This window comes from Neoarius graeffei, chromosome 22, assembly GCF_027579695.1.
Source record: "Neoarius graeffei isolate fNeoGra1 chromosome 22, fNeoGra1.pri, whole genome shotgun sequence".
Classification (NCBI taxonomy): domain Eukaryota; kingdom Metazoa; phylum Chordata; class Actinopteri; order Siluriformes; family Ariidae; genus Neoarius; species Neoarius graeffei.
The window spans coordinates 13459363-13476915 of NC_083590.1; positions in this window are offsets into that span (position 1 = coordinate 13459363).

Below are 17553 nucleotides of genomic sequence, written 5' to 3' on the forward strand. Positions count from 1 at the left end.
TTTAATGGAAGTAGTCTAACCCTTTCACGTTATTTCTTGATAAGGTGTTTTCACATTATTACATGAAAATATCATGAAATAACGTGATAATTTTGAATCATGAAATTACGTGATATGTTATTACATGATAAATATATTGTAAAAACGTGATAAGATATTGTTATAACAAAGTTTTCACATAATTACTTGATACATATAGGGGGCAAAGCCACTCTATATGTAGTTTTCATTATTTATGGCTCACAGACCCTCTCCCATAGCCAATATCAAGTGCCTGTGATACAGGCCTGTATTGGCTCTAGTTAGGATAGAGAAATATGAAACACTTTGTGGAAAGAGATCAGAGATAGAAAGTTACTGTTAGACCAGGGGTTTTCAAAGTGTGGGAGAGTAAGCCCCCCCCCCCCCCCGAGAGCAAATAAACAACAATGCCCCCCCTTACAATTTTTGTTGTTGCTATACTTAATGTTCCATTCGTATTTTAAAAAAATGGTTGTTGTACACATTTTTTTTCTTTTACACATTTTAAACATCTGTGCTTTTTGAAAACATCTTTTTTTTTACACATTTAAAACATATGAGCTTTATTAAAACATTTTTTTTTACACGTTTTAAACATCTGTGCTTTTTTTTTTAAAACATCTTGTTTTACACGTTTTAAACATCTCATAGCATTGTTAGCTAGCACCTCTTGGCAGACAACACACTGTGGCAGTGGAGCATCTTCAGATCCAGTCCATGAAAATCCAAACTTTAAATAATCGTGGTCATACTTCCTTCTTTTTTTGCTTGGCCCAGACTCTGTCTCCTCACTCACTGTAGCTTTAGGTACTAAAAATCGATCCATTTTGTCTCAGGCAAAGGCTAGCTGAAGTTCGCTAAATGTCCGCAAACTTCTCATTCTCATTATCTCTAGCCACTTTATCCTTCTACAGGGTCGCAGGTAAGCTGGAGCCTATCCCAGCTGACTACGGGCGAAAGGCAGGGTACACCCTGGACAAGTCGCCAGGTCATCACAGGGCTGACACATAGACACAGACAACCATTCACACTCACATTCACACCTATGGTCAATTTAGAGTCACCTAACCTGCATGTCTTTGGACTGTGGGGGAAACCGGAGCACCCAGAGGAAACCCACGCAGACACGGGGAGAACATGCAAACTCCACACAGAAAGGCCCTCGCCGGCCCCGGGGCTCGAACCCAGGACCTTCTTGCTGTGAGGCGACAGCGCTAACCACTACACCACCGTGCCGCCCCTGTCCGCAAACTTATTCTGGTTTATTTTTCCTCACGTTGCGCCCCCTAGGGGAGGCGCGCCCCACACTTTGAAAAGCCCTGTGCTAGACTATTCCAGTGGGAGTTACTACTGTAGGAACAGACCTGATTTTGGGGGGGGGGTGTAAAAATTAAAGTTGTAGAAAACTATTTGTGTGTGAGGGCCGCAGTTCTTAGATATGTACATACATTTTAAGTTTACATAAATATCCTTTTTAATTAATTTTGTATATATGCATCATACATGTGTGTATATATACTACTTGTATGAAAATCTGATGATGTTTTCGGTCATATTTATGCAGAAATGTAGAAAATTCTAAAGGGTTCACAAACTTTCAAGCATCACTGTATGTTTTGATCCAACTGACCACACAGTCAATAGTTCCATTTCACTTGAAATATTAACAACAAACTCTTAGCTATAGCCAGCAAATATATATCTATAAACTAAAGACATAAAGTGTGTAAATTTGGCTCCCCAGCCAGTCGTCAGTCGCAAGGTGCAGGCCTGTATCGTCACTCGGGTGCGGTGAAGCCTTAAAACAATATGGCTGCTTTGCGGCAAAGCCACAAAAGAAAAGAAGTGCACGCATGGCTCGTCCTCCTCACCGTGATGGCGATGCTGTGGAGCGGAGACGTCGTCACTGCTGGTTCCTGGTGCTCACGGAGATCTTGGAACTGCGTAGAGTCTTCTACTCTCAGGCAAAGTCCTCTGAACTCCTCTAGCTTGGTCTCCTCGTTGTGAGCTCTGTCCGAGTTCTCCACATTTACACTGTTATAACACCATAATATCACTGTAGAATGTCTCTCAAACATTCTCACAATATTTCCAACTTCTTCAACTTAAAGAAACAAAATACATCATGTAAATATTAGGACATGTGACCTTGAGCCATGAAATTCAAAATCTATTGCATACAGTGCAATACAAAACTCTGAATAATTTTAACCCTTTTAAATCCTATTTATGAATCAATGTGGCCTATTTTTCAAAGGGCTCCATACTGTAGTAGAGTTGTTATAGCAGCAATAAGACTGATTTCCATTACTTTTCCATTCAGAGATCAAAAATATATATCCGAGTTATGTTAGTAAAGTTATGATACAGTTTTCAAGAATGAACACGAATGAGAGTGATTTTTGTTGTGAAAAGAATGAGACAGTGAGGTAACCCACTATGACTAATGCACCCTGTGTTTATTCCATTAGGAGGTTATTGCTGTGTTAAAGTGCCTTATTCAGTAAAGATGCAGAAACCCATGCTAGTGATGGAAGTGGCAGTGGACTGTTATCGTGCACAATGACACCTACTGCAACAATACGGCATTAATGGGAGATAACCTTCCTACATGCAGTGTATAATTGCTACATAAGGACTAATAGAGTCATAATGTCGGGATGCCATTAAATCTTGGAGGGGAGAGTGTAAGGACAAGAAGAGTTAAACGAGTTAAAAGAAGCTCCGCCCTGTCATATATGGTTTATATAGGGCGGAACTAATGTTTAAGCAGTGTTACAACAGGGATGCTTTATGGCAGCAGACTGGATGTTTTGGCAGCGGATAGAAAACACGTTCATGCTGTGTGTTGTTGCTAATGGTTGCATGTTCGAGCAGACAAATAAAGTGAATATAAAGGAGTAAAGGCCTCTGCATGTTCTTGCGACAAGGCTTTCGCAGATAGCTTTTCGCAGACAGTTTTAATTTATTGTTGAGCGGGGAGAAATAGGCGTGCGCGATGTTATTCACCGGCACAACGCAAGGGGGCGCAAAGTCACTAGGAGTAGTTGGTGGGTGTGGTTAGTGGAGTGTTTATCCTCCGGTTACTTATAATGACTAGAACTTTTTTTTTTATAATGACTAGAACTGGAGTCGTATAGATGTACGTACTTCCTCACTTCCTCAATCAACCGCTCTTCATGCTGCTCCAGCTTCGCTCGTGTTTTTAAAAATGCCGGTCGTGAAAACAAAACAAACCGGGAAAGTAGGGAAGCGGAAGTGCGTGTAGTGGACCAATCAGAGCCCTCTTGTCTGCTGCGCTGTCTGCGAGGCTTCTGCGGTGGTCACAATTTTTGGGAGGTGCACGCAGAACGTCTGCGAAGGTGGGGGGGCTACGCAGACACTGTCTGTGACACCGTCTGCGAGGACTGGGTTGTCAGCATAAATTGGCCTTAAAGGCCTCTGCATGCTCGTGCGTCAAGGCTTTCGCAGATAGCTTTTCGCAGACAGTTGTAATTTATTGTTGAGCGGGGATAATAGGCGTGCGCGATGTTATTCACCGGCACAACGCAAGGGGGCGCGAAGTCGCTAGGAGTAGTTGGTGGGTGTGGTTAGTGGAGTGTTTATCCTCCAGTTACTTAAAATGACTAGAACTTTTTTTTTTTTATAATGACTAGAACTGGAGTCGTATAGATGTCCGTACTTCCTCACTTCCTCAATCAACCGCTCTTCATGCTGCTCCATCTTCGCTCGTGTTTTTAAAAATGCCGGTCGTGAAAACAAACCAAACCGGGAAAGTAGGGAAGCGGAAGTGCATGTACAGCGGATGTAGAGTGGACCAATCAGAGCCCTCTTGTCTGTGGCGCTGTCTGCGAGGCTTCTGCGGTGGTCACAATTTTTGGGAGGTGCGCGCATAGCGTCTGCGAAGGTGGGGGGGCTACGCAGACACTGTCTGCGGCGCCGTCTGCGAGGACTGGGTTGTCAGCATAAATTGGCCTTAAGCCGACCCTCGAGCATTTCACACCCCCGACAGATTTATTTGTTTATTTATTTGATGTAGTCCCTTGTTGTTTAGTGATGATGCTGAGACAGTTGTGTTCTTCCATGTAGTTGTGGCTCACAGGGCGACTGTGCTTTAAACGGAGATGGAATGCGTTGGGAGAGGTTGTTCCTCCGTTACGCCACAAGGGGGAGTATGCGGCTAGGCACATTCATTGTGCAAAGCAAACAAGGTGTAAAAACTTTCCCAGCTCCATCTCGCTTCCTGTGAAGGGGAATAACATCACATCAGGAGCTCCATGTGTTTGAGGAGTTTTATTGAGTTATTTTTTTCTTGTTTCTGATGCTAAGGCTACTGGTTGGTGGTGTTTTATTTGAAATGTGCTGAGAATATCTTTGTGAAGTACCCAGGCAGTCGGATCGGTTTGGTGTGTGTGTGTGTGTGTGTGCTCTCACAGATAAATGTTCTCATCAGTGCTTTACTAGACCGCAATGCAATCAGCACAAAGAGTTTAGTTTTTGAATTCTGTAACCACTTGGTGGAAACTACTTGAATTTGTATGTTTTTTGCACAAATGTAGATAAAAATATCGTGAATAATCACACAAAATCGTCAAGTTTAAAAACTGCACATTAATTAGTTCTCTTATAGTTTATTTTGTGAAGCGCCCTCTTGTGTCTGAGATTGGAAATGTGTAATTTTCTATTTATTTCTGATACTTTGTAGACTTTATATAAAGGAACCTTCTACATGCAAATATAGTATTTATCATTCTGCCTGAACATTTCTGATTATAATTATATACAGTGGAAACTCCATATAATGAAATACCGAATATAACACACTTTTTTCTTCTCCGGTCCCAGTGAAATTAATTTGCTTTGTTTTGTATTGTTTATTGACTGCTGATATAAAAAGATACCTGATATAACAAAGTTCCCTGGTCCCAAGGACCTCAATATAAAGAGTTTCCACTGTATTTATTTATTGATTATAATGGCGATGTTACACTGAAGCACAAGTTGTGGTATTTACTGCTATTGTTAGAAAATACCTTCAAGAGAAACCCATCATCATGACACAAATTTATTTCAAAACAATGTGTGATTTCTTCAAGATAATACAGTATGTAATACAGACAGAAGCTTAAACAAGATCCTGCTGGAATGAGTTTGTTTTTTTACTGAAATGTTCTCATGGTTGCAAAGACAAGAAATAGATCTTTAGGACTGATAAAACAAGGATAATATTGTGGTTTAAAAAGGGGAAAAACATCAAATTACACTTGCTCTTGTGACATACAAGTTGAAAGCTGTTCAGGTTTTTGATGATGAAAAAGTAGATAATCTGATTAAAGGATGAAAAATGCTATGAATAAAAAAATCACTTTGGTATCTCAGTGGAGAGGGAGGGACCTGGAAGTGACACTCATTGACATTTTCAAGCCAAGTCCACTGTCTTCTCAATCCTACTGACTGCAGCTTTAAAGGGTGAGGTTGTGGTGATATTTCTATGGAACTGATGGTTAGTAATCCCTGGTGTGTGGAGGTGAACTTTTTGGTGGATGAGACCCATGAACTCATGTTCTGTCTGGAAAGGGGCGTAGCAGTGCCTTGGGTCTGTGGCCCAAGGTGGGCGGAGCATGGGGAAGGTGCATGAGGGGGTATCTCCCTCCTGTAAGGGGGGTCTGGGCCTCCCCCAGAAAATTTTTAAAAACTGGATGTTGTTTGATGCTCTCTGATGGCATTCCTGTGATGGAATAGGTTTTATTTTGCAGATATAAAAAGGTACACTTTATTATAATTTTCGGCAGCCAGGCCTAAAATCAGTCTGAATGATGTTAACATGCACCACAGGAAAATGTTCCACTGGATTTTCTGATGGCATTTCTGCACTAAAACAGGTCTTAAATCTGGAGTCAATAAAATGGAACACATTCTATATAATAAAATTAGAGTCTACATCTGTAATTTTATTATATCAGACAACCAAAAGAAGCAGAGCCAGGAATGGAGGTTGCCCTGGGGTTCACTGCCTTATGTTTTTTCTGGGGGGAGGGGGGATAGATACATAGATAGATAGATATTCAAGTAAAATAAAATACTTGTCCTTTAAATGCATGGTGTACATTTATAATTATGTCAGTTGGATTCCACTTGATCTTTCAAGTTCAGGAGATTTTTAAAATATAATTTTTAAAAAATTTACTTTTCAAAGTCAGTCTTAAAATTCAACATTTTCTCAAGTTTTTCAGAATAAGTGAAAATCTTTACGAAAAATATAAAAGATGTAAAAAAATTATGTTGGTTTTGCTTTACATTCATATGGCTGATATCCAAAAATTCTCTTTATTTTGAATTTCCAAAAATTCAGACAATATTTTGTTCAAAAAAATTATATAAATTCTAACTTCCTGAGAACTTTTACAAATAAAGGGAAGTTTATGAAGCCAGTTTTGCGTAACATTTTGTTAAATCTGTAAACAGTAAAATCCAACACATTATTTCACCAGTAAACAGATTTAAAATTTCTCCAAAATTCAGGCTCCTGCTTTTCAGTGTAAAGGTGTAGGAAGGGGGTCGACCCAATCTACTGTGCCAGTCAATATGGCATGTGAGCGATAATCAGTTAATTACGCCGTTATGTCTGTTTACTGACCTGCCAACGTCTGTGTGAGTGCCTGCTGACCAACGGCTTTTTCATCATTTTGGTCGTCATTTGGATGCTTTAAAAGCACCTTCTTTCCGTTCTGGCTGTAGGTCTTTTCCTCATTACATAAAAGGCAAATCACAACTCCAGACTTGTCAAGTTTCCGACGCCATGGTTCACGTGGCTGAACATATTTATCAACTTCTTTTACCCATTCGTCCCTCCATTTATTTTTAATGTCCTGGTCCAACTGTTTAATTCTCTCTTTTTTGCACCGATTTCTAAATACTGTGGCATATTTTTAGGAAAATCTGTCCAAGTTACATGACTGAATCCAACGTTAAGGAGACGCATGTTTAGTCTAACATTGGAACCAATCAGAATTTATATGAAGACGTGTTAAAAACCTGAGTATTGCAGAATAATAGTGACAAACACAAACCACTATGGAACAAGACAAGTGACAAAGTATTTACACTTACAATAAATCAAATTACAAAAATGCTGAAAATGAAAGTTTGACAATTTGATTTTGATGGAAATCCATTTTTCCATCCAAGTACTCAACACCCAAGCATTGCGCATGAATTTATTTTCAAAAATTGTTGGCTTTTTTTGCTAAAAAAAAAAAAAAAGTTTAAATACAGAAATTAATTTTATACAAGAGAAAATAAATCAAACTGTATTTATATATTAATTTTGTTAATGTAGAGGAAAAAAAGTTTAGACGAGAACAAAAATGAACAGCTTTAGTCTGACCCTGTAACAAAAAAATAATCTAGTCACAGAGCACATTATTAGGAACACTAATTCATGCTGTTGGTGCCAAATTCTGACCCCACCATCTGTGAGCCTCAGCAGAAATCGAGGTTCATCAGACCAGGCTATGTTTTTTTCACTCTTCACCTGTCCAGTTGTGGTGATCCTGTGCCCACTGCAGCCTCAGCTTTCTGTTCTTGGCTGACAGAAGTGGAACCCGACGTGGTTATCCACCTCAGTGTTCAGTGTGTTGTGCATTTTGAGATGCTTTTCTGCTCACCACAATTGTACAGAGTGGTTATCTGAGTTACTGCAGCCTTTCTGTCAGCTCAAACCAGTCTGGCCGTTCTCCGGTGAACCCCCTCATCGACAAGCCATATCCATCCAGGTGTTCCTAATAAAGTGCTCATTGAGTGTATCTTAAATACCAACCAAAGGACAAAGTGATAAACGTGCCTTAGAGTGAGTCTCCTCGGGGCTTCCTCAGATTAACTCCCCAAATGCCGATCCTGTCAGGTGAGAATCCCACCAATGTCCTGAAACTGTTCCTGTCCATTTCAGCTCCCTCTTCCACTGACTGGGTTCAGCTCGAGTCCCTGTGCTTTTTCACCTGCTCTTTCAGGGTTTTTAAGGGACTGAGGTCCAGGCAGTTTCATGCAGATCACAAGTTGTTCCACATTCAGTGTAGAATTGTGTGCAGTCTGATTCACTGTGCACCATGAACACACACTGACCATGTCTCTAAGTCTCTTTCATTTGTTATAACTAAGTGACTGACATCTTTATTGAATGTGTTGTCTGTTCCCCAACATGGAAACGCAGGAACACCAGAGTCTTCATCACACACACACGTTCACCACCAACTGAAAATGAAAGAAAAACATCTGTATTAATCCCCACACACTGGACTGTGGTACTTCATGACCAACAGCATGTAATCATCTCTGCTCCAAGAGAAACATTATTATCTCCTGTTTATAATTTAATTCAACATTTATTCAGTCTTCTATAATATCTGTGTTCTAACATTGAGCTCCAACAAACGAGAACTTCCACAAGATCTAACAAGAAAGTGAGCAGACATTTCCCATTACATCACTGCTCTTATCCAATCACAGGCTTTGGAGCTTTTTAAACAGTAGCTAACACTGGAGTGGGTTTGATCTCTTGTTCTACATGTAGATTTAAGTGCAGACTTTAAGAAGAAGCCAAGGTGAATTTTACAGGAACGACAGAAGACACGGTGTGGAGGTGGAGAGCAGGAAGGAGTGTCAGAGTGAGTAAAGTGGCTCCTTAAATCACATATTTGTGGCAGTGTGGCATTAAAGATGATCATTTTACTGAGTTTTGAGGAGAGTTGAGAAGAAAATGTGCTGCTGATCAGAAACAGGGAAAAGCTGAGATCATCTTATTCAGACAAAAGCAGCAGGATGAAGTCAGAGACAGCAGGGTGACACAAGGAGACGAGGTGTTCATTTACAATCACTCTCATGCACTCAGACAGGACATTTTGGAGACTCTGACTGACTCCATCTTCTGCTTTCAGATGAATTTTAAATCAATTTTACTGAACAACAAACAGCATTAAAGACAACTGGGAGGAAAAAGTCGGATTAAATAGAACACACTGAAAATTTCTAAAACTGGTTTCATTTCATGGCCTGGTCATGTGACATTTACTGAAATTAAAGTAAAATGATAAAGAAATTAAATTATTCTTTTTCTTTTCAACATTTGCCTAAAAAGGCTATTACTTACTCAAGTGTCTGTAGTTTGAAATTTTTATCATCCTTAAGAGCAGAGAGCAGCTTCTTTCCTGAGTCTCCTATTTTATTCCCAATCAGACCCAGTACTCCCAGGTGTGAGGGGTTTGATCTCAGAGCTGAAGCGAGAGCAGCACAGCCTTCATCTGAGACACCACAACCACACAACCTGCAGAGACACAATGACACACACTTCACTGCCTCAGTTTATGAACATCAAGATTTGCTTTGATGTTTTTGCTTTGCTTTCTAATGAGCTCTTGGAGAAGTCGTTCGCTCAGAGGTTCACACACTTTTTAAACCCCAGAGTGTGAATGTTAAAATGGTTTATTCAGTACTGACAAGAACAAGTGTGACTGTTTTCTTTAGACAGCACGTGTTTGTCTACGATTCTGACTGGGATGAAGATTAGACCATGTTTTATTATTAAAGAAAACCAGGTAATGTCAAAATCTCCAAAAACTTTTTTGCAAACACAAGTAGTGAAATAATTTTTTAAAAATCCCCTGTAATTTATGAAGAAACATTTTGTGGGTCTTAAAAATCGGTGAATTTTTCCAAATATGTGAAAGAATTTTGATTTCAGAAGAGAAAACGTCTGTTCTTCATTACAGTTCTCTCTCTCATGCTGAGATGTTTTTTTTCTTCTGTGTAAAACACACTCGCCCACACGCCATTCCCTCCCAGTGAAGCCGTGTGTCTGGGCGGGGCTCAAAATGATGCGTTAAATCCTGTTGTCCAATGAGCTTTCGTCTTTCTGCCAATTAAAACAGCGAGTACACAAACACCTAACAGACACTAATAGATGCAGAGGCTTCAGTGGGGGTCTGTTAGCTCTGTGTCAGGGGCTTTTCACACAGGCTGCACTGTTCACCACTAAACAGTGTGAGTTTAATGAACAAACAGCGCGATATTGCAGTGAGATACTCTATCAATCTGATTCACTAAAATACTGAACGACACCAAGACTGATGAATAAAATATACACTTTTGGAAAAGTTTCATTGCTGCATTTTAATGAAATGTGAGGGGAAGCTGAGCTTCCAGTGTCGTCTTAAAGCAAAATCACCACTGACAGAGATGGACTGGAGCATTTATTTACCGTTTTAACATTTATCATCATCATGAATTCTTTTTGTTGAAAAATTCAGAATTACACAAGAAGTGTTGTCGTGGCTTTCAGTTTATTGGAAGTTCTTTTCTGCTCCTTTTTAATTTTTATTTAAAATCTTTGTTTATCTATTTATTTTTTCTGCATCAGTTATATGGCATTAACATCTCATTTTAGTTTTTAAACTCTATATTCCTGAGATCATTTCCACCATGTCACTGCTGCTTTAAACCCTGCAGCTCACACAGAGGGCAGTTTGTGTCTCAGGTGCAGTTTGTGTGATTAGTTACAGTGTTGTAGTAAATTTCACAGTGATTTCAGACACACTGCAGTCAGATCAAGTCCCGTTTTGTGCTGCAGCTTCTCACATACGTCCATCTGACCCAAAGACTCTGTGACAAACCATCAGTGTGCAGTGAACAGAAACAATCTTCCTCCTCAGGACATTGATGATGAACCTAAAGCCTCTGCTTCAGTCTCACTATTAGAGAATGTGTCTTACTGAGGAGCAGGTCATGTGACTCTCAGAGAGATGATCTTACCCCAGTGTCTCCAGTTTACAGTGAGGATTCTCCAGTACAGCACAGAGACGCTTCACTCCTGAGTCTCCCAGATTATTATTAGACAGATCCAGGTCTCTCAGGTGTGAGGGGTTTGATCTCAGAGCTGAACTCAGAGCAGCACAGCCTTCATCTGAGACACCACAACCCCACAACCTGCAGAGACACAATGACACACTTCATCAACAGATTTTCATCTTGGTGTAATAGTGGTTGTGAAGATGATGTCTCTCATGTTGGACTGTCTCTATTCTCTTCACCAATTACAAGCTATTATTAATAATGACTCAAACATTCCCACTGTTACTGACATTAAGTTTACTTGAGGTGCAACTGATTCAGCAAAAAGTCAGTAATTTAAAGGTTTTAGTGAAGAGTCAGGTTTTGTAGAATTTATCTCTGCTTGACTGGATTTTTAATGATCACATATTTAATTGTAAAGACATGAAATTATTTCTTTAAAGTAAGTGATTGTGAGGAGAAATGATGACTTCATGACTAATATATCTGTTCTGCATGTTTTACATCCATCCATCCATCCATCAATTTTCTGTAGCTGCTTATCCTGTACAGGGTCACACGCAAGCTGGATCCTATCCCAGCTGACTATGGGTGAGAGGGGTTGGGGGGGGGGGGGGGGGGGGGGGTTCACCCTGGACAAGTCACCAGGTGTTAGGGATTTGCTGGGATTCGAACCTGGTTCATTGGTGTGATAATCCAGCAAACCCCCATTAGGCCACCAGGGGGATGACTCAAATGCAGAGGCATGAGGCAGAAGTAGAAAAAGTATCAAACAACAGTTTATTTACACTATGTACAATATTTACAATCCGATGAAAAAACAAAAAAAAAGAAAATCCAAAAGCTCAGAAGATAACAAAAATAAAAATATCCAAAGGTGCAAAGTCCAAAAACAAAAGGAAAGGCAAAATGCAGAATGCTCAGAAGATCCAAAAACACAGTAAATACTTAGGTCCAAAAGAAAAGCAAAGTGCAAAACAAAGAAGACGGTACAGAGGAAACTGGAGATAAACATAACAGCACAAAGACTCCGTGACAAGAGGACTGAACTCAGGGGGTATAAATACACAAACTAAATTGAACACAGGTGAAAATAATCAGGCCTGAACAGGCAATTAACACAAACACAAAACACAGGAACAGTGGCGGCCTCTAGAGGCCAAAACAAACATGACACGAAAAGGAAATAACAGCGGCCTCTAGAGGCTAAAACAGTCCCAGTCCTAACAGGACCCCCCCCTCTAGGAGCGTCTCCTGACGTTCCCAGGGCGATCCGGATGGGCCGAATGGAAGTCCCGACACAGTTCTTTATCTAGGACATCCCGAGCAGGAACCCAGCAGTGCTCCTCAGGACCATAGCCCTCCCAGTCCACCAGATATTGCAGCCCGCCGCGGACCCGGCGGGAGTCAAGCAGGCGATGCACAGTGAACACAGTCTGACCCTGGAAGATGCGGGGGGGGGGGGTTCCTAGGGGCAGGGGCATACGTAGACGTCAGTACGGGCCGCAACAGGGAAACATGGAAAGTGGGGTTGATCCTCAGAGTCCGGGGCAACTGGAGCCGGTAGGAGACAGGATTCACCCTGCGCACCACCTTGAAGGGGCCAATGTAGCGAGGAGCAAGCTTGCGGTTCTCCACCCACAGCGGAAGGTCCTTGGTGGACAGCCAAACCCGCTGCCCAGGGCGGAAAGCATGTGCAGGTCTTCTATGGTGGTTGGCCTGAGTCTGGTTGGTTCTGGAGGTCTGTATGAGGGTCTTCCTGACCTTGCTCCAGGTCTTGCGACACCGTCTCACATATTGGTTGACCAAGGGCACCCCCGCGTCCTCCTCCTGGTCCGGGAACAGAGGTGGCTGGAACCCGAATTGGCACTGGAATGGCGACAGCTTGGTGGCCGATGACTGCAGGGTGTTGTGGGCGTACTCTGCCCATGACAGCCAGGTGCTCCACGATGTAGGGTTATCCATAGCCAGGCCTCGCAGGGTGGTTTCCAGGTCCTGGTTGAGCCTCTCCGTCTGACCATTGGACTGTGGGTGAAACCCAGAGGAGAGGCTGGCAGTGACTCCGATGACCTTGCAGAACCCGTGCCACACTCGGGAGGAGAACTGGGGCCCTCGGTCTGAGACGATGTCCTGTGGAAGACCAAAGACTCGGAAGACATGATTAAACATAAGTTTCGCTGTTTCAAGAGCAGAGGGGAGTTTGCACAGTGGTATGAAGTGGCAGGCCTTGGAGAATCTGTCAACTATGACCAAAATGACCATGTTACCTTGTGACTCAGGGAGACCCGTGATGAAGTCGACTGCCACGTGGGACCAGGGATGCCGGGGAATGGTCAGAGGATGCAGGAGACCCTGGGGACACTGTCGTGGGTTCTTGGTTCTGGTGCAAACCTCACAGGACAGGACAAATGACCTTACTTCCTTCTCCATGTTAGGCCACCAGAAGCGTCTTTTCAGGAAGTCCAGGGTCCTCTGAGCTCCCGGGTGGGCGGTGAGAGGGGAAGAGTGACCTCACTGGAGAACCTTGGACCGGGCTTGATGTGGGACATACAAGAGGCCCGGTGGCCCCGTCCCAGGACCGGGGTCCTGGCGTTGGGCTCGTCGGACAGCCTCCTCAATACCCCAGCGGACAGGGGCCACAATCCGGGACACAGGGATAATAGGCCCGACTTCATTCTCCCTGTTAGTGGCAGAGAACAGCCTGGACAGTGCGTCAGGTTTGGTGTTCTTGGAGCCGGGGCGGTACGAGAGGGTGAAGTCAAACCGACTGAAAAACAGGGCCCACCTAGCCTGTCGAGGGTTCAGTCTCTTGGCTTGCTGGAGGTACTCCAGGTTCTTGTGGTCAGTCCAAACCAGGAATGGATGGTGCGCTCCCTCCAGCCAGTGCCTCCACTCCTCAAGGGCCAGTTTGACCGCTAGCAGTTCTTGATCCCCCACATCATACCGGGACTCCAAAGGACTCAGGCGGTGGGAGAAGTAAGCGTAGGGGTGCAGCTTTCCTTCCGAACGTTGAGAGAGCACCGCGCCGACACCACTGTCCGAGGCGTCCACCTCCACGATGAATGGTTGGGAGGTGTCCGGGAGGACCAGAATGGGTGCCGTGCAGAAGCGGTCCTTGAGGTCTTTGAACGCCTTTTCCGCCTGAGGAGACCAGACATAAGATCCACCTGTCCCTTTGTTGAGGTCCGACATGGGTGCTGCTACAGAACTGAAGTTCCTGATGAACTTGCGGTAGAAGTTAGCGAATCCTAAGCACCGCTGAACCTCCTTAACGGACTTGGGAGTAGGCCAGTCCCGGACGGCCAGGGTCTTGGCAGGGTCCATTTGGAGTTGGCCTGTCCGTACAATAAATCCCAGAAAGGAGACCTCGGGAACATGAAATTCGCATTTCTGGGCCTTGGCGAACAGATTGTTCTGTAGCAGCCTCTGGAGAACCTGGCGGACATGGTGGCGGTGTTCCTGCACGGTCTTGGAAAAGATAAGGATGTCGTCGAGGTAGACAAAAACGTACAGGTTAATCATGTCCCTTAAGACATCGTTGATTAGGGCCTGAAAAACAGCTGGTGCGTTGGTGAGTCCGAAAGGCATCACCTGGTATTCGTAGTGCCCAGACGGGGTGTTAAAGGCAGTCTTCCACTCGTCTCCCTGTCGGATACGGATGAGGTGGTATGCGTTCCGTAGGTCCAACTTGGTGAAGATGGTGGCGCCTTGGAGCAGGTCGAAAGCAGTGGACATCAGCGGAAGGGGATATCGGTTGCGCACAGTGATCTTGTTCAGGCCCCTGTAGTCAGCACATGGTTGGAGCCCCCCATCCTTCTTGCCGACAAAGAAGAAGCCGGCACCAGCAGGTGAGGTGGAGGGTCGAATTAACCCAGAGACCAGGGCGTCTTTGAGGTATTCCTCCATGACCTTGCGTTCTGGCTGAGAGAGGGAAAACAGTCTGCCATGAGGAGGGGTAGTCCCAGGGAGCAAGTCGATGGCACAGTCGTAGGCCCGGTGCGGAGGAAGAACAGCGGCCCTGCTCTTGCTGAATACCTCCTTGAGATCCCAGTACTCTGTGGGAACTTGAGATAACTCGGTGAGATCAGGGGGCTTGGCAGGAGACACAGGAGAGCTAGAGAGCAGACAAGAGGCATGGCATGCAGGGCCCCATTCCACAACCTGGCTTGTTACCCAGTCTATGCGAGGGTTGTGGCGAGTAAGCCAAGGAAGGCCTAGAATAACTGGGAACTCAGGTGAAGGAATCAGGTGCAGGGATATTTCTTCCTTGTGACCTTGAGACTGGAGGAAGACTGGAGAAGTAACTTGAGTGACTCTTCCATCACCTAACGCTTGGCCATCGAGGGCAGTGGGACTTCAAGAGGTGCAGTCGGAATATTGATGCTTTGGGCAAAGTGAATATCCATAAAGTTCCCAGCCGCCCCTGAGTCTAACAAAGCTTGACAAGAGTGGACAGACTCACCCCAGGAGATGGAGACCGGGATGTAGATTCCTTGGCCAGGGAGTCCGGGAGAGAGGGTAGGCCCCATCACAACCCTCCCTCGGCTGGACGGGGCGGTCCTTTTCCCAAGAGTTCGGGACATGATGCTCGGAAGTGACCAGGCTTGCCACAGTAAATGCAGCACTTGTCCCTCCTTCTGCGCTCCCTCTCAGATGCGGAGAGGCGAGTACGACCCACTTGCATGGGTTCTGGACAGTCACTGAAGGAGGTAGACGGTCTCCAGGTAGAGGTAGGGAGGCTGGGGGGGCTCAAGGCTTGGTGGCGTTCTCTCATCCTGTTGTCCAGACGAATAGCATGTGAGATGAGGGTTTCGAGGTCACTTGGGCATCCAATAGAGGCCAGACCGTCCTTGATGGGGTCAGACAGACCATGGTGGAAGGCTGACACCAGGGCAGTCTCGTTCCATCCACTTACTGCTGCGAGTGTCCGGAACGAGATGGTGTAATCTGCGACGCTTCCTCCTTGCCGGATGGACATGAGCTTTCGGGCTGCGTCGGTACTGATGTCTGCCTGATCGAAGACCCGAAGCATCTCTTCAGAAAACAGCTGGAAATCAAGGCACTCAGGTCCCTGTCTTTGCCAGATAGCAGTATCTCAGGCTCGCGCCTTACCAGCTAAAAAGGTGATCACAAAGGCAATCTTGCGGCGATCCGTAGTGTAGGTGGTAGGCTGAAGCTCAAAGGTGAGTTGACACTGGGTAAGGAACTCTCGGCACTCACTGTGCTTGCCGTCATACCTCTGTGGTGCAGGAAGGCTGGGTTCGCGAGGTGAAGAAGGCAGCATGGCAGGAAGCACAGGAGCAGGAGCTGGATCAGGAGATGCCGGCAGAGATGTCAACTGTGCCAGGGTTTTCCCAATTTGCTGAAGCAGTTCCTTGTGGCGAGCAAGGGCCTCATGTTGGCTGGTGAGCATACGTCCATGAGTGTCCATGGTCGCTCCGAAGCGTGTCAAAGCTGCCGTAATTCCCTGAAGGTTGGCCGGGTAGACAGTTGAAGCAGCCTCTGCTGAGTCGGTCATGACGGAGTCTTTCTGTTAGGGATTTGCTGGGATTTGAACCTGGTTCGCTGGTGTGATAATCCAGCAAACCCCCACTAGGCCACCAGGGGGATGACTCAAATGCAGAGGCGTGAGGTGGAAGTAGAAAAAGTATCAAACAACAGTTTATTTACACTATGTACAATATTTACAATCCGATGAAAAAACAAAAAAAAAGAAAATCCAAAAGCTCAGAAGATAACAAAAATAAAAATATCCAAAGGTGCAAAGTCCAAAAACAAAAGGAAAGGCAAAATGCAGAATGCTCAGAAGATCCAAAAACACAGTAAATACTTAGGTCCAAAAGTAAAGCAAAGTGCAAAACAAAGAAGACGGTACAGAGGAAACTGGAGATAAACATAACAGCACAAAGACTCCGTGACAAGAGTACTGAACTCAGGGGGTATAAATACACAAACTAAATTGAACACAGGTGAAAATAATCAGGCCTAAACAGGCAATTAACACAAACACAAAACACAGGAACAGTGGCGGCCTCTAGAGGCTAAAACAAACATGACACGAAAAGGAAATAACAGCGGCCTCTAGAGGCCAAAACAGTCCCAGTCCTAACACCAGGTAAACACAGGGCTGACACACAGAGACAAATAACCATTCACACGCACATTCACACCTACAGTCAATTTAGAGCGATCAGTCATCCGAAGCTGCATGTCTTTGGACTGTGGGGGAAACCGGAGCACCCGGAGGAAACCCACACAGACACGGGCAGAACATGCAAACTCCACACGGAAAGGCCCTCGTCAGCTGCTGGGCTCAAACCCAGAACCTTCTTACTGTGAGGCGACAGTGGTAACCACTATACCTCAGTGCCGCCCGCATGTTTTACTCATCTCATTATCTCTAGCCGCTTTATCCTGTTCTACAGGGTCGCAGACAAGCTGGAGCCTATCCCAGCTGACTACGGGAGAAAGGTGGGGTACACCCTGGACAAGTCACCAGGTCATCACAGGGCTGACACAGACAACCATTCACACACACATTCACACCTACGGTCAATTTAGAGTCACCAGTTAACTTAACCTGCATGTCTTTGGACTGTGGGGGAAACCGGAGCACCCGGAGGAAACCCACGTGGACACGAGGAGAACATGCATACTCCCCACAGAAAGGCCCTTGCCAGCCACGGGGCT